The 13,777-nt window shown below is 45.0% G+C and overlaps 1 protein-coding gene across 2 annotated transcripts in view; it reads right to left on the bottom strand.

Moving 5' to 3' along the window:
- Window positions 1–13,777, bottom strand: part of ASIC2 (acid sensing ion channel subunit 2) — a 1,001,679-nt gene that overhangs the window by 319,770 nt on the left and 668,132 nt on the right. The window lies entirely within an intron of this gene.

Below are 13,777 nucleotides of genomic sequence, written 5' to 3'. Positions count from 1 at the left end.
CTTGGGTTTCACATTAGACTCTTCTCTCTTGAGGCTTCATGGTGGTGGTCAAGGGGGGTGGGCTTTAGGGGGCAACTTGTGTAAGAGTGAACGCCATCTAGGCCAGGATATCATGTGCCCTCAGACCAGACCAGCAAGGTAAACAAGAGAAGCTGGCTAGGCCACAACTGGGGGAAATCATGTTAGTGCTTCTCAATCTTTGATATGCAAACAAAGTACCTAGGGATCCTGCTAAAATGATTCTGAGATTTCTGCAATTCGGACAAGCTCCCTGTTGATGCTCAAACTGCTGGTCCAAGGACCACACTGAGTAGTGAGGAGCCCAAGGTCTGCTAAGGGCAGCAGTTTCTTCTCACCTGTATCTATTGCTATCATATGAGAATGAAGACTCACTGTTGTCTTCTCTTTTGATTTTTAAAGAAAAGCCAAAAATACAGATTTTCATGTAAAATCATCCTAAATAGGATGAGTTTTTAAATAAAACTTTCGGTAAATAATTCTTAAAATTCTGTAAAACACAGGAGGGCCAAACAAAACATGTATTGCATTCCACTTACAGCACATCAGTATGTGATTTCTGATGGAAGGAAATTGGGACAGGATGGGGATTTGGGAACACCGGCCTGGGAGTCAACTATTCTGGGTCATAGAATTTCTCTTTGCACCTGGCACTAGAGGTTACTTTTCATATGGCTCCTAAAAGTTAAAAAGTAGTTTTCCAGGCACCCCGGCTAACATCTGCTCCTGCCAGGCTGCATTCCTCCTCACCTCTGCAAAAAGTTGTCCCTTCTGCTTCCATCCTGTAGAATGGCCTCCATCTGCCACCCTGCCCTGTGCATCCCACTGGCTTTGAAAATGGTTTAGATGGTGGAACTCCCGGAAGTCTCGGTTTTCTTTGTGAAATGCCATGAAATATTGACATCTTTAATTCTATCATTCAGACCTGGAACGATCTTTCTAGCAGGAAATATGGCTGTATTATATGTATATAGCTCTCTGCAACTCAAAAAAGGAATAATCACACATAAAATATTTTGAAGAAAACACATTCCTGGTTTCCCATTAGCATTTATTTCCACTTGTTTATTCTCTGTGTCACCCACAGCACTCACTGGCAGATAAGTGGTAGTAGGCACCCTAAGTTTAAGAACAGTTTATGAAGAAAAGCCCTTGATAGAGAACAAATTTTACCCATTAAGCTAATGTGTTCTGGGAATTGAAACTTCTATTATTCTATTTTAGTGGTGAAAACCCTCCATCGAACTTGTGGAATGCCAGTGTTTCAAGTGATGGGAAATTTGCCCATGTCTCATCCATTCTTCAAAGTCTAGGTGAAGACCTATCCTCTCTACTGAATCTTCTTGGCTTCTGCCTGCTTCTCGTCATTACCCTCAGCACTGAGCTGCTATGTCCAAGATATACACTGAATTCCTAGTTACATGCTGTCTTAGATGAGCGTTACGGGTATCTGTCCTGCTGCCCCGCCATAAGCTCACGCAGGTTGGGACTGTGGCTCACACCCAGTCTGAGCCAGTTAAAGAACAGCCTCAAGAAATGGGAGATCCTAACTTCTCTCTGCATCTTAGGACCTCGGCAACTCCTAGCCTCCCACAAACTACAAAACACTAAGAATCTGATGATGTTACAGCTTCTCTTTGCAAAAATAACAAAACAAAACAAGACAACGCATCCATATGAGATTTCACAGTATGATGAGAGGGAGCGTCTTCAAACTCTCTGGATCTCCCTTGTTCCTAGTATAAGGATTTCCTGTTTCCCATGTAGTGCTGAAAACAGCATAGACTTAGGTGTCTGAAGGCCTTGGATTCAAATCTTGGTCCTGTTACTTACTAACCACCTGACTTGATTAAGTACTTAATTAAACTCTTTAAACCTCAGTATCTGTATGAGGAAAATGAAAAAGAATGCCAGGACTCCTCTTATAGGGGTGGCATGGGGTGTTCAATTATAGCCAACCCCCTTCCTCTGCCCTCCCCTTTGCCTGTATGCCCTCCCTACTTCCAGTGGCCCCCTGGCTATTGGAGCCTGACCAGACATGTGGAAACCACAACCTGCCCCACCACAAATGTAAGGCCAAGGAGGTCAAAGCCCGTCTGGAATTTTCTCCTCTAAAATATCATCTCCCCTCGGACTGCCATACTAGGCCATTCAGAAAACATGATTCCTCGGGTGGAGATCTTTCTGCACAAGTTTAATGGTCTCTCAGCCTCTCCTGATCAATCTTATCCCTGTTACATGGCCCCACACCCCTCAATGTCCTGAGACCACTCTCTCCTGGTGGGATCTTCCCTCTGAGCAAACCCCCACCTCTTAACCGCTGAAGGCTCATATTTTCCCTGCTTCCAAGCTGTTTCCAAGATTGCAAAATGTTTGATTGTGGAGCCTGTCAAATGTATTCATAATGCAACTTTATTTCTCAGAGAAAATTTCCATGAGAAATCAAAGTCTCAGGAGGGCTGGCGCCCTGCATTTATGATCCTTGGATGTTTTAGAGCTTTCTGGAGGGTTTCTTTATCTTTGCACCCAGATCACGGGGGAGGGGACCCTGGGGAGTAGCATGGGCTGCTGGGGAGGGTGACAGATGAGGAGTCAGAGCATCTGGGGTTTGGATCTGTTGTTTATGAGTGATTGTGTGAGCAGGAGCAAGTTTGCCGACAGTTCAGTCCTTAATGCTCTCTTCCTTCTGCAGTACCTTTGTGATGCCTCCCCCTCAGTCTCCTCTATGGTCCTCCCCTCCAGCTTTCATCTTGTGCCCCTTTCCTATCTCCCTGCGTGAGCCCCTCTGCTCCTGCAGCTCCCAGTGCAGCCCCTCAGGGATGGCTCCTCAGTCACTATCTGTAGCCATTCCAATCTCCAAGTTCATCACCACATGGACATCTTGCTGGTGCCCAAAGATCAGAATCGGTACACCTAGAACCAATCGTTTCTGCAACTCATTCTTTCCCCTAGAGTGCCTGCCTCAGTTATTAGTGCTCATCTTCTCTTGGGGAACAATAGGTCTTGGGAAATGTCTGATCAGCCCCTCCCTCACCATCTGAACTGGAGGCTGAGATGCCCTCACATCTGCCCATCATGCTCCATGACCACTTGCCTGGACCCTTCCAGAACTCTCCTCCCTAATCTCTTCCACCCATAGCAACCAGCTTTTCCCGTCTCCCACTCACTAACACCAAGGGCTCAGCTGATTGAGGGAATTCTCCATACTTCCCTAAGATAGAAAGATTCAGAGAAAATTATCTCATTAGACCCTTCTGGCCCTATTGGTCTTGAGTTCAGTTGCTGTCTAACTCCACTGCTCGAAACCCTGCAAAAGAGCCTTGCCTCTGGATTCTTTCCCTTTCTCCAGCTCCTCCTAACCATTTCCAGGAGAACTTCTCAAGCATAGAGGAAAGTCTTGTGATGTCCTCCATAAACTATTCCTGCCTGCCTCCCTCTCTGGATTCAAACACCTCCCCAGGGGCTTTCAGTTCAGGGTACACTTTGGTGCTCTGCACCTCCTCACACTCACCAGGCAGGTCCCAACCCACCATGCCTGCATCTTCTCTTCCAGCTGTTGGAGTTTCTTCCCTACTCCCTTTGCTACTTTCTTTGCAGTCCGTCACCTTCTCCTCCGAGGGGTCTGTCTGGTGGACTTGTCCTTATTCTTCAAGGACCATCTGCTCCCCACTTATACATCCACTTATACAAGTCAAGTCTCATACTTCCTCTGGAGTTAAGAGCATTTACACATCCACTCTCCACCCTCCCTTCCCTCCTGTTTATACATCTGCCCCTCACTCACGCATTTGCTCCCCACTTACACATCTACCTTTCAATTACACATCTGCTCCCCACTTATACATGTGCTCCACTTACACATCTGCCTCCCACTTACACATCTGCTCCCTACTTATACACCTACCAGCCACTTACATATCTGCTCCTCACTCACACATCCACCCCTCACTCACACATCCACCCCCCACTTACACATCCACCCCCCCACTTACATATCCACTCCCCACTTACACATCTGCTCCCCACTTATGCATCGACTTCCTCCTTGCACACCCACCTCCCATTACACATCCACCCCCCATTTACACATCTGCTCCCCACTTACATATCTGCCTCCCTCTTACACATCTGTTCTCCCACTTACACATCTGCCTTCCTCTTACATATTCGCCTCCACTTACATGTCTGCTTCCCCACTGGACTTTAAGCTCCTTAAAAATCCTGTTATTTCATTCCCAGAATCCAGCACAATGCTGGCACAAAACACAGGCTTAGTAATTACATTTTGATGGAATGGTTCCCCAAATCTATGAAATAACATCTATAACAATCTCTTCATTTGGCATTTGAGACACTTTCTGCTCTAGATCCATCCACTGTTAGTTGTTCCTGTTAAAGCACTTAGGTTACCTGCACCATTCATGCTCCCATGATCATGCCCTAAGCATACCCGTCACCACTGTAGGACTTTCTGCTCCCTAACTTCCACCACTTCTCATCTGTTCTTTGAAGCTCAGCCCAATGATGCTTCTTCCTTTTCCTTATTCTCAAGCCAGGACTCACCTCCTCTTCATAGGAATTCTATAGGCCTTTGATTCACTTTTATGCTTCTTAACATTTTGGACCTTGGAATCAAATGATGAGGTGAATTTAATTCATCTGTGAATTACTTGCTATTTGGGACACTCTGGCCACGTATAGGGTCTCCATCAAGGTTGTACTTCTCATATGTATCATGGGTCTGTTAAGACTCTTAAAATTCATTCATCCCCATTTCTCCTTCCCCACAGCAACTCTCTAGTGGTGACCACCCATCTCTCCCCTGGACCACAGCAAGAGCCTCCTAACCAGTCTTTTTGTGGCCACTGTAGCCAGTAAGCAAACCTGACCAAGTCACCCCCTGCTTAAAATCCTCCATGACTTTCCAGGATTCTTGGGATAAAGGCCCAAACCCCCACTGGGGTCTCTCACCCCTGTGCCTCCCTGTGTCCATACCCAGCGTCTCCCCCATGCTCTCTACATATGCTCCCCCTTTCAAGTGCTCTGGATTCCTTCTCACTCAAGGTCCAGGTCAGGCTGTTCCTTTGCAGAGAACATTCTCCTTTTCAGCTTTCCCTAGTGGGTCTGGTGACCCCCTACCCATCCCTCTGAGCTCTGCTCAATTGTCAGTCCTCCTCCTCCTGACTCTACACACACACACCAGCTTCTTTGATTATTTATGCAGCATTTGCCAGTGTGTCAACCTCTTGGCATAATTATTTGGGCAGAGGCTATGTCTCTCCATTCACCACTGTCTTCTCTTTTTGTTTCTTCCACATACACATACCCCTAGCTCAGTGCACAGCAAAGCAGGCACTTGGGCCATAGGTGCTGGTATGCATGTGTTGCCCATAACAGCCTGAAAGAAGGGGCTGCATTTGATTCACTTTGGTTGGGAGCAGGAAGGACACAGTGTATGTGTCCATGTGTAAGGGTGAATATGGGTATATACAAAGTTCTAGCTGGTGGCAGATAAAACAAAAAAACACTAAAGCCCATGTATATAAATTTAAGAAGCAGAATAGGAGTAGCCTGGAGTCAAAGCTCATCTGAGAAAAACAGAAGGTAGACCAAATGCAGGCTTCACTGCAGGCTGTCCCGAGAAATTTGGGAGCAGGGTTTGTTATGGGCCATGGGAGCAGGGTCGGGGGATGGGCAGTTTACAGGCCTGGGCTTCTTCCTCCCAGGATGTGCCTTACATTGTTTACACGAACAGCTTTTAAGATGATAAATAATTTGAATGTAGGGACTGTATTCTATCTATCTTGGTTTCCTCCGCTCCCCATAACAGCTCTTGATAAATAGTAGAAGCTTTGTAAGCATTTGCTGAATTGGATTGAATTTATCCCGATCACCGCCTGGGCCATGGTAAGATTCATTCATTCATTCGACATTTATTGCATGCTTACTGTTCATTTGTTCATTCGACATTTACTGTGCACCCACTGTTTGCCAGGTCTGGAACGACACTGGTGAAGGAAGCAGGTGAGTTTTCTGTGTGCCCAGAGCTCACAGAGCAGAGGGAATTGGACAGTACAGTTAACACTGGGCCAGGAAAGATCAGGAAGCCATGGGATTCCAGAGAAGAGGAAATTAACCAAGACCTGGGATGGAGGTAGTGATCACGGAGGACTTCCTGGAGAAAGTGATTCCTAAGATGAGACTTGACAGAGGAGGAGGAGTCTGCCAAGAAAGGGGGATAAGCACAATGAGTATTTGAGATAGAGAGAAAGTATATGTAGAGGTTGAGAAAATTCTACATCATTCACCCATTCACCATGGCAGAAGTGAAAGGGCTGCCCTGGTAAGAGGAGGTGCTGGGCCAGGCACTTTAAAACATTCATTTTTATTGAGTCTTTAAGATAGCCCTATGAGGCAAAGATCATCATTCTGTTTTTCACATAAGGCTCAGGAAAATAAAGTGATTTGAGGAGATTTGCCCAGCTGGTCAGCAGCTGGGCCAGGTTTCAGACCTATGACTCAGGTCTTTCTCATCCCATCCCAGCCACTCATGGATGCTGAGGCCATGGAGAAGGAAGGGTAGCTGTGCTGGGGAGACACTGGGAGACCAGACGTGCCAGCCCATCCCCAATGATGTGGCCACAGCTTGCATTCCTAGGCCTGCTGTCTGGTCCCCACTGTAATTAGGATTAGCTGATTGGCTGGGACGGGAGGGGATGTTAGAAAGGCCACCTCTGTAGACAACACTTTTGGCCATAAAGTGTGTTGACCTCTTGTCTTAGTGTTCAAATGAGGCCCCAAACCAATTGCTCTCAGAGCCAGCCTCTGGCTACACAGTTTGGAAGAAGCTCCACAGGCATGAAGGCTTCATTATGTAATTAGATCTTTGGAAAATGAGCTAGCTATTCTTTAGCCACTGCAATCAGAAGGCTTGATTCAAGGCTCCAAGGGGATGGTGAATGGGTATCTCTCTTGCTCATTGCTGCTGCTACATGAAGACTGTGAAACAAGTAGTTTCCAGGGGGTCCCAGCCTCTTGGAGGAGGGAGGAGAGCTTTCCTACCTTTATCTTCCTACAGAAAATAGCTTGGGAGTTAAGGACAGTGTTTCTCAAACCTGAGTGTGCCTCAGGATCACTGGGTGGGCTTGTTAAAACACAGATTGCAGGGCCTTACCCCCTAGGTTTCTATTGAGTTGGTTTTGGGTGGGCCTGAGAATTTGCATTTTAAACAAGTTCCCTGGTGATGCTGTTGCTGCTAATCTGGGGACCTCACTTTGAGAACTACTCCCTAGAGTGAACCGAAACACCTGACCCCCAGCTTCCGTGGGTAGACTCCCTACTAGATCCCACAATCAGGGGATCCCTGGGTGGCTCAGCAGTTCAGTGTCTGCCTTTGGCCCAGGGTGTGATCCTGGAGTCCCGGGATCGAGTCCCGCATAGGGCTCCCAGCATGAAGCCTGCTTCTCCCTCCTCCTGTGTCTCTGCCTCTCTCTCTCTCTCTCTCTCTCTATGTCTATCATGAATAAATAAATAAAATCTTTTTTTAAAAAAAAAAGATCCCACAATCATAGCTGAATTACTTAGCCCTCACATGTGCACAGGGTTTGCAGTGAGCTTCACAATTTAATGAGAGAGGGAAGGTAGGGGTGGTTCTTATTTTTCAGGTTAGGAAGCTGAGACCTAAGTTCCCATGGCTTGGAAATAGAGCCAAGTCTAAAACCTGTTGCCCATTAGAATAGCTCACCAGGTTTAAATTTGCACAAGCCGACCTTCAGCAGTAAGCTATTTCCCTTAGCTCAGGAGAGGGGGTCACTAGCTAGTTCTTCCATTCTTCCTGGGCATCCATCCAGCTAGACCGCCTCTCCTACCCTCTTTCTAGTTGGATAAGAACAGCCACCAATTTCTCTCCAGTAAAATGGAGTGGTAACGACACATATCTCTTCCAAGCCTGGCCCATATTAACCTCCCACATGCTTTGCTCCTAAATGCTTAATTTCCCACCTGTTTATCAATGTCAATTTCCAAGGTGACTTTGGAACTCATGAGAACCTGGGCCCCCTCTATGTGTGTGGAAGAGGATCACCCATGAGTTGAATAGCTACCCAGAACTCTATGTAATAAACCCCTACTGTACTAAGCCACTAATTTTGAGATCCATTTGTTTCAGCTGCCTAACCTGCTCTAATTAAAATGGTTGGTTTCCTCATAGTATGATCCAATTCTCGTACCAAAATCACTTGCTTTCTAAGAACGTAGATTTCTCTGCCATCCCCCATTCCTACTGAAATGGATTCCTGGGGCTGCACAGTTGGTAAATCTGTATTTTGAAAAGGATCCTGGGAGTTCTTATGTACAATGAAGACTGACAACTGTATTCTAGATCTGGAGTTGGCAAACGATGGCCCGTGGCCAAATGTTGGCCTGCCACCTGTTTTTATATAGCCAGGGAGCTAAGAACAGGTTTTACATTTTTAAATGGCTAGACACATCAGAGGGAGAATAACAGAATAATATTTTGTGACCATGTGAAAAGTATCACTGGAATACAGCCATGTTCACTTGTTTATATACTGTTTTTGACTGCTTTGGGGCTTCAACTGCAGCTTGAGCAGTTACAACAGAGACCATATGGCCTACAGAGTCTGAAATATTTACTCCCTGGCCCTTTACAGGAAGTTTGCTGACCCATGTGCTAGATCTTAAAACTCCACTTTAGAAGGTGCCTTCTGTTGAATGGTAATGTGTAGCTATGGCATCATAACCTGTAGACTTAGAGTCTCCGTGGCATGGACAAATGAGGACAAATATTACCATTCATTCATTCATTTATTTATTCTTTTAGTAAACATGTATTAGATGCTCTTGAAGTGCTGGGCATTGAGATGCAAAAGAGAACATGGTAGGTGAATAATACATAAGCTTGGCAATTATGCTTTTTCCATTATAATGACACTCATTATTAAATAAAACGCTAAACATTAACTAACTTCTATTTACTGTAGAACCGTGTTACATACTGTTGCTCAGGGATTTTTAAGGAAAACATTAATAAAAAGGCTCAGGGGATCCCTGGGTGGCTCAGTGGTTTAGCGCCTGCCTTCGGCTCAGGGCGTGATCCTGGAGTCCCGGGAGAGAGTCCCACATCGGGCTCCCTGCATGGAGCCTGCTTCTCCCTCTGCCTGTGTCTCTGCCTCTGTGTGTGTATGTGTGTGTGTGTGTGTGTGTCTTTCATGAATAAATAAATAAAATCTTTAAAAAAAATTAAAAAATAAAAAAAGCTCACACTAGGAGATGAGTGCAGCTATTGAAGATCCTGCATTTCCTAGGAATAGTGAACAGTGGAGACTGTACTGGAAGCAGTTGGAGACAGAGTCAGAGAATTCTCTGAATTCTTTTTCAATATGGAACATTATGACCCAGTAGAAGAAGCAAAAATGTCTCGAAGGACAACATATAACAGGAACAGCAGAAGGGGAAGAGAATCTAGAATTCCTAGAGATCACATAGGGGAGAGAGATGTGAACTGGATATATCTGATATATCTGAGTAGCATGGCCCTGGCTACTCATCAAGCTCAATGGCAAGAGGGGAGCAGTTTTGCGTTATGAGTTAGAATTAAGTTCTAGGTACCTCTTGAGTCCCGTCTCTCCCTACTTTTTATTTTCATTTGTGCATGCCACAACAGGTAGGCCAGTCAGAACAAGCTGAATAATCAATTCACGTGATGCTGAGGGCAAGGAAGATAGAAAGCCAACTCTAGTGTGATCTGAACAGAAATTAATGTCTGAAGGCTCTAGTCTAGAGTTGGAGTATAGGTAAGTTGGAAAAGTTTTCTAGGTAGAAATCTAGGAATAATGATACCTAGAATCTAGGTATACTGATTTTCAGTATAAGTAGAGTCTACATTTTAGGTCAAAAAGGTACATATAACTCAATAAAATGAGTTCCTAAAGCAGGATCCCTTTTTAGAAGAAAGAGTCAGATGAAAACAAAGTGATAGTGTCTTGCCACCACCACTTAACCTGATCTAGACTTCAGGGTCAAGCCTTAGTTCTGATGTACACAGCTTAAAGTCAAGGCTAGAGCCAGGACAGAAGTTCAGACAAGCACTGGAGTCCAAATAGGGAGGCTCGGCACTCAAGAGGTACCTAGGACTGATTCTCACTCATAAAACGAAACTGCTTCCTTGGAGCTTAAGGTGTAGCTAGCTAGCTGACAAAGTTCCAGGTAAAATGATGTAAAAGAAATCACTGGGGGGACTTGTAGAAAAGTTCCTCAAAGAGCACTGATTTAAGAAGGCAGGATATCTTTTTCCCCTTCCTTCCTTCCTGCAACCTCCCAGAATACAGATGTTGTAGCAGCCATCCTGGGCGTTGAGGTGACTTTGAGATTGGAAGCATATGCTAGGATATAGTGTTGCTGAACAGTAGGAGTCTGAGTATCTAATAACCCTGGAGCAGGCACACCAGACTTTGGATGATCTATCTCTACACTTCTTCTGTGTTAGATTAAAAACAATTTCCTATTTTGCTTAAGCCAGTTACTTGGAATTTTCCATTGCATGATGTCAAAATTACTCTCGATACTTCACCCCATTTAGTAGCATTTTCCAACATGTAGTATATGTGTAACTGATAGTACACAAGACAACTTTATTTTATTTTTTTAAGATTTATTTATTTTTGAGAGAGAGTGGGTGTGTGTACACAAGTAGGACGAAGGGCAGAAAGAGAATCTTCAATCAGACTCCCCAATGACCGTAGAGCCCAGAACATACAACCCATGAGATCGTGACTTACGCAGAAACCAAGAGTCAGATGCTTAACCAACTGAGCCACCCAGGTGCCTCAAGACAACTTTAGGTAGTTATTAGCTCAGACAAGCATGGGTCTATGATGATGTATGTATTTTAATACATACTAGAGAAAATATAGCCAGCACTTCAAAACTGTGATTTAAAATTTTTTTAATTAAAAATTAAATTAAATTTAAAAATTTTAAGTTTTTTTTTTTTAAAAAAAGAAAGTAGAATTGGAACGACTGAATGTTTGCAAGCAGTGCCATAGGGAATGGGGCTGAGATTGGACCTGTCTTGTTTGGGCTTACCTTGCCCATGGCAGATTCTCAGTAAATGTCCAAATGAATGACAACATACATAACTATCTTCATGACTGGCTCCAGTTTTTCCCAGCACACCTGTTGCCTCTCCTGTAGCCCACTCTCTCCAGTGCCCCCGAAGAAAGACCCTAAGCTTTTTCCTTGTATGTTTTCTCCAATCTTCTAATATGCAATTTTTCTTTCCAAAGCACAGGGAAGCAACCTGCTCTTAGGGCTTTTATTTTTCAGGTTTTATTAAACGGAGCTATTAGCCTCAGCCATTTTACAATTCCGTGTTGATCTCTTTCCTGCACTGGCTCATTGGTTGGGCCCCATTTCGTGTGGTTGAAATAAAAGGAAAACTGCCTCCCATATAGAAGATCTATGGCTGCTTGTTTCTCTTGAGCATAAATATATTTATCACCTGTGGCCAGTCAGAGCCCTAAGTTCTTGCACCCTCAGGAAGGAGGAAGGAAAGAGGAATTCCCTCGCTTTCAACCAGCTCGGGTCCCACAAGGCACCTCTCACTCTGGACACCTCCCTTAGTCTGTGCACTGCCCTAAGCTCACCAGAAGACTAACAATGATGCCTCGGGCCTGCAGACTACCTTACAGGTTTCAGAGTGTTTTCAGATCTCCCTCCTGAGTTTCTGCCTGCACAAGGACATATGCTCTCATGCTCACTGGCCACTGCAGAAATCTGAAAAGGGCTGGGAGGAATGTGTAGGTAAGGAGGATCAGCCTGTAATGGAGGACAAAGGGAATATGCAAGGAGGGGTAGTAACATGCTGGATCCACACTGAGATGAACCATAACATTCATTACAGGAATAGGGCTGAGAGAGCAAATGGGAAGCCCCATGAGTAGCGGTAGTGGATGGTGGAATAAAGGACAATCCAAAGGTCTTGGGTGGGAAGGCTGAACCCACTGAGAACCTGCTAGGGCAGGGTGAGAACAAAGGCTTGTACAAAGTGGCCCTGAGGGTAGGAGGTGGGGTGTGGTTGGGAGAGTAATAAGCAAATAGCTCTTTGCATCTGTCACTTCATGTTAGTTCTGTTGGCACACAGAGATGGGAGATGTTCACAACAATGAACTTGTTTTTAAATGTTGGAATCTGTCAGTCTGACCTCCGTAGGTGGTAACTGCCCTACTTGTAAGAACATCCAGTATCAGCAGTATCAGATCTGAGCCTCAGGGCAAGAACCATGGAAGCCAGGTCAGGATAATGCCCTGATTCTACAGGTAAGGTTTATCACTGAGGTTCAATGACTCTTACCCAAGGTTATAGTGATGATGATGACCAGAATCTAGTCCAGATGCAAATCTCCAGGGTCCAAGCCCAGAGCCCTTTCCATTACCCCAGTGCCTGGGCAATTTATGACTCATAAAGTAAGGCATTTGGAATGATTTCTGTACCATAGAAGGTACTTGAAGTTATTTGCTGATGAACTGATTGAGTTGTAACTTTGGTAAGGCCATTATATCCCTTTCTGACTCCTGCCCCTTCAGCATTTCTCTGAGTGGCTGGCATCTCTATCTTCTTGAGTCTTTTCTCCTTGACCTTCATTCAGCTTTGTGGTCCCTCTGATTACTTCTTCATTTCTCTCTTCCTCTTCCAGACAAATCTCATTAAGAGCAGGAATTGAGGGTTGGCTGTAGATCTGCTTTACGTTATACTCCATGCAGTAGAACTAGGTGGGGACAGTGGTGTCTCATCCCCTCTTCCACCCTTTCTTCCTGCATAACTGGCTGAGCACCAGGCTCTGTGGAGGAGCAAATAGGAACTCAGGGGGACAAATGTAGTAATTTTCAAGTAATTTTCCCGTGGATGGGCTCTGGACCCCTTGGAGATTCTGATGAATGATCTAGCTTATCTCCCTTCAAATTGCACATGTTCCCTTTCAACCAAAATTTTGCATGAAATTTCAGGGGTTCTCAAACTCCTCAAACAGCATTCTCAAATGCTCTGGTGGCCCAAGGATCCATGGGTTAAGTAGTGGTGTGAGGTCTACGGATGAGCAAACCATGGGTTATGGCTCTATAATGTCCGCAAAGGTGGAGAGGAAGACAAGGCTGGAGCTGCAGATGGGAACTAGGGAGGACAGGGCCTCAGGGCTAGCTTGGGGTGATCCTGGGGAATGTAACATGGAGGGGGAGGACCAGGGGTCCAAACTGGGTCAAGCAGAGACCTTGCAGATATGACAGCACTTGACCTCAGTGTGTCAGTTCTTCCATCTGAAATGGCAAATGGTAACACTTCCCTCACCAGCTCATTGGAAGACTGAGAAGGTAATGAATAGGTGGGACACCCTTGCTCCTGTGTCTGTCATTACAGATCTTGTGCTCCTCCAGAACAGCAGCCTTGCTTGTTACCCTGCATCTCTAGCTGTAGCATAGTGCCTGACAGAGCAGGCACTCCTTACATGCCTTTGAATAACAGGCACCAGACTTGGCACGGTTTGAGCATCTACTGAATACATATTAGATAGAGAGGGATGGAAGAGGGGAGGAAGACACTTGACTCTATCATGAGGTGGGTGACATATCAATTTTGGAATTGCCCAACTTACATAAATAGATGTCTTCCTAATATTATACCTGTGTGTATTGAAGTCTGATAAGAAAAATCCTATTCTAATGACTTTGATGATAATTTCAGACAT

Source organism: Canis lupus, chromosome 9 (genome assembly GCF_011100685.1).
Source record: "Canis lupus familiaris isolate Mischka breed German Shepherd chromosome 9, alternate assembly UU_Cfam_GSD_1.0, whole genome shotgun sequence".
Classification (NCBI taxonomy): Eukaryota; Metazoa; Chordata; class Mammalia; order Carnivora; family Canidae; genus Canis; species Canis lupus.
The sequence above is the reverse complement of the archived record's forward strand: the minus strand, read 5'-3'. Positions and strand labels throughout refer to the sequence as shown.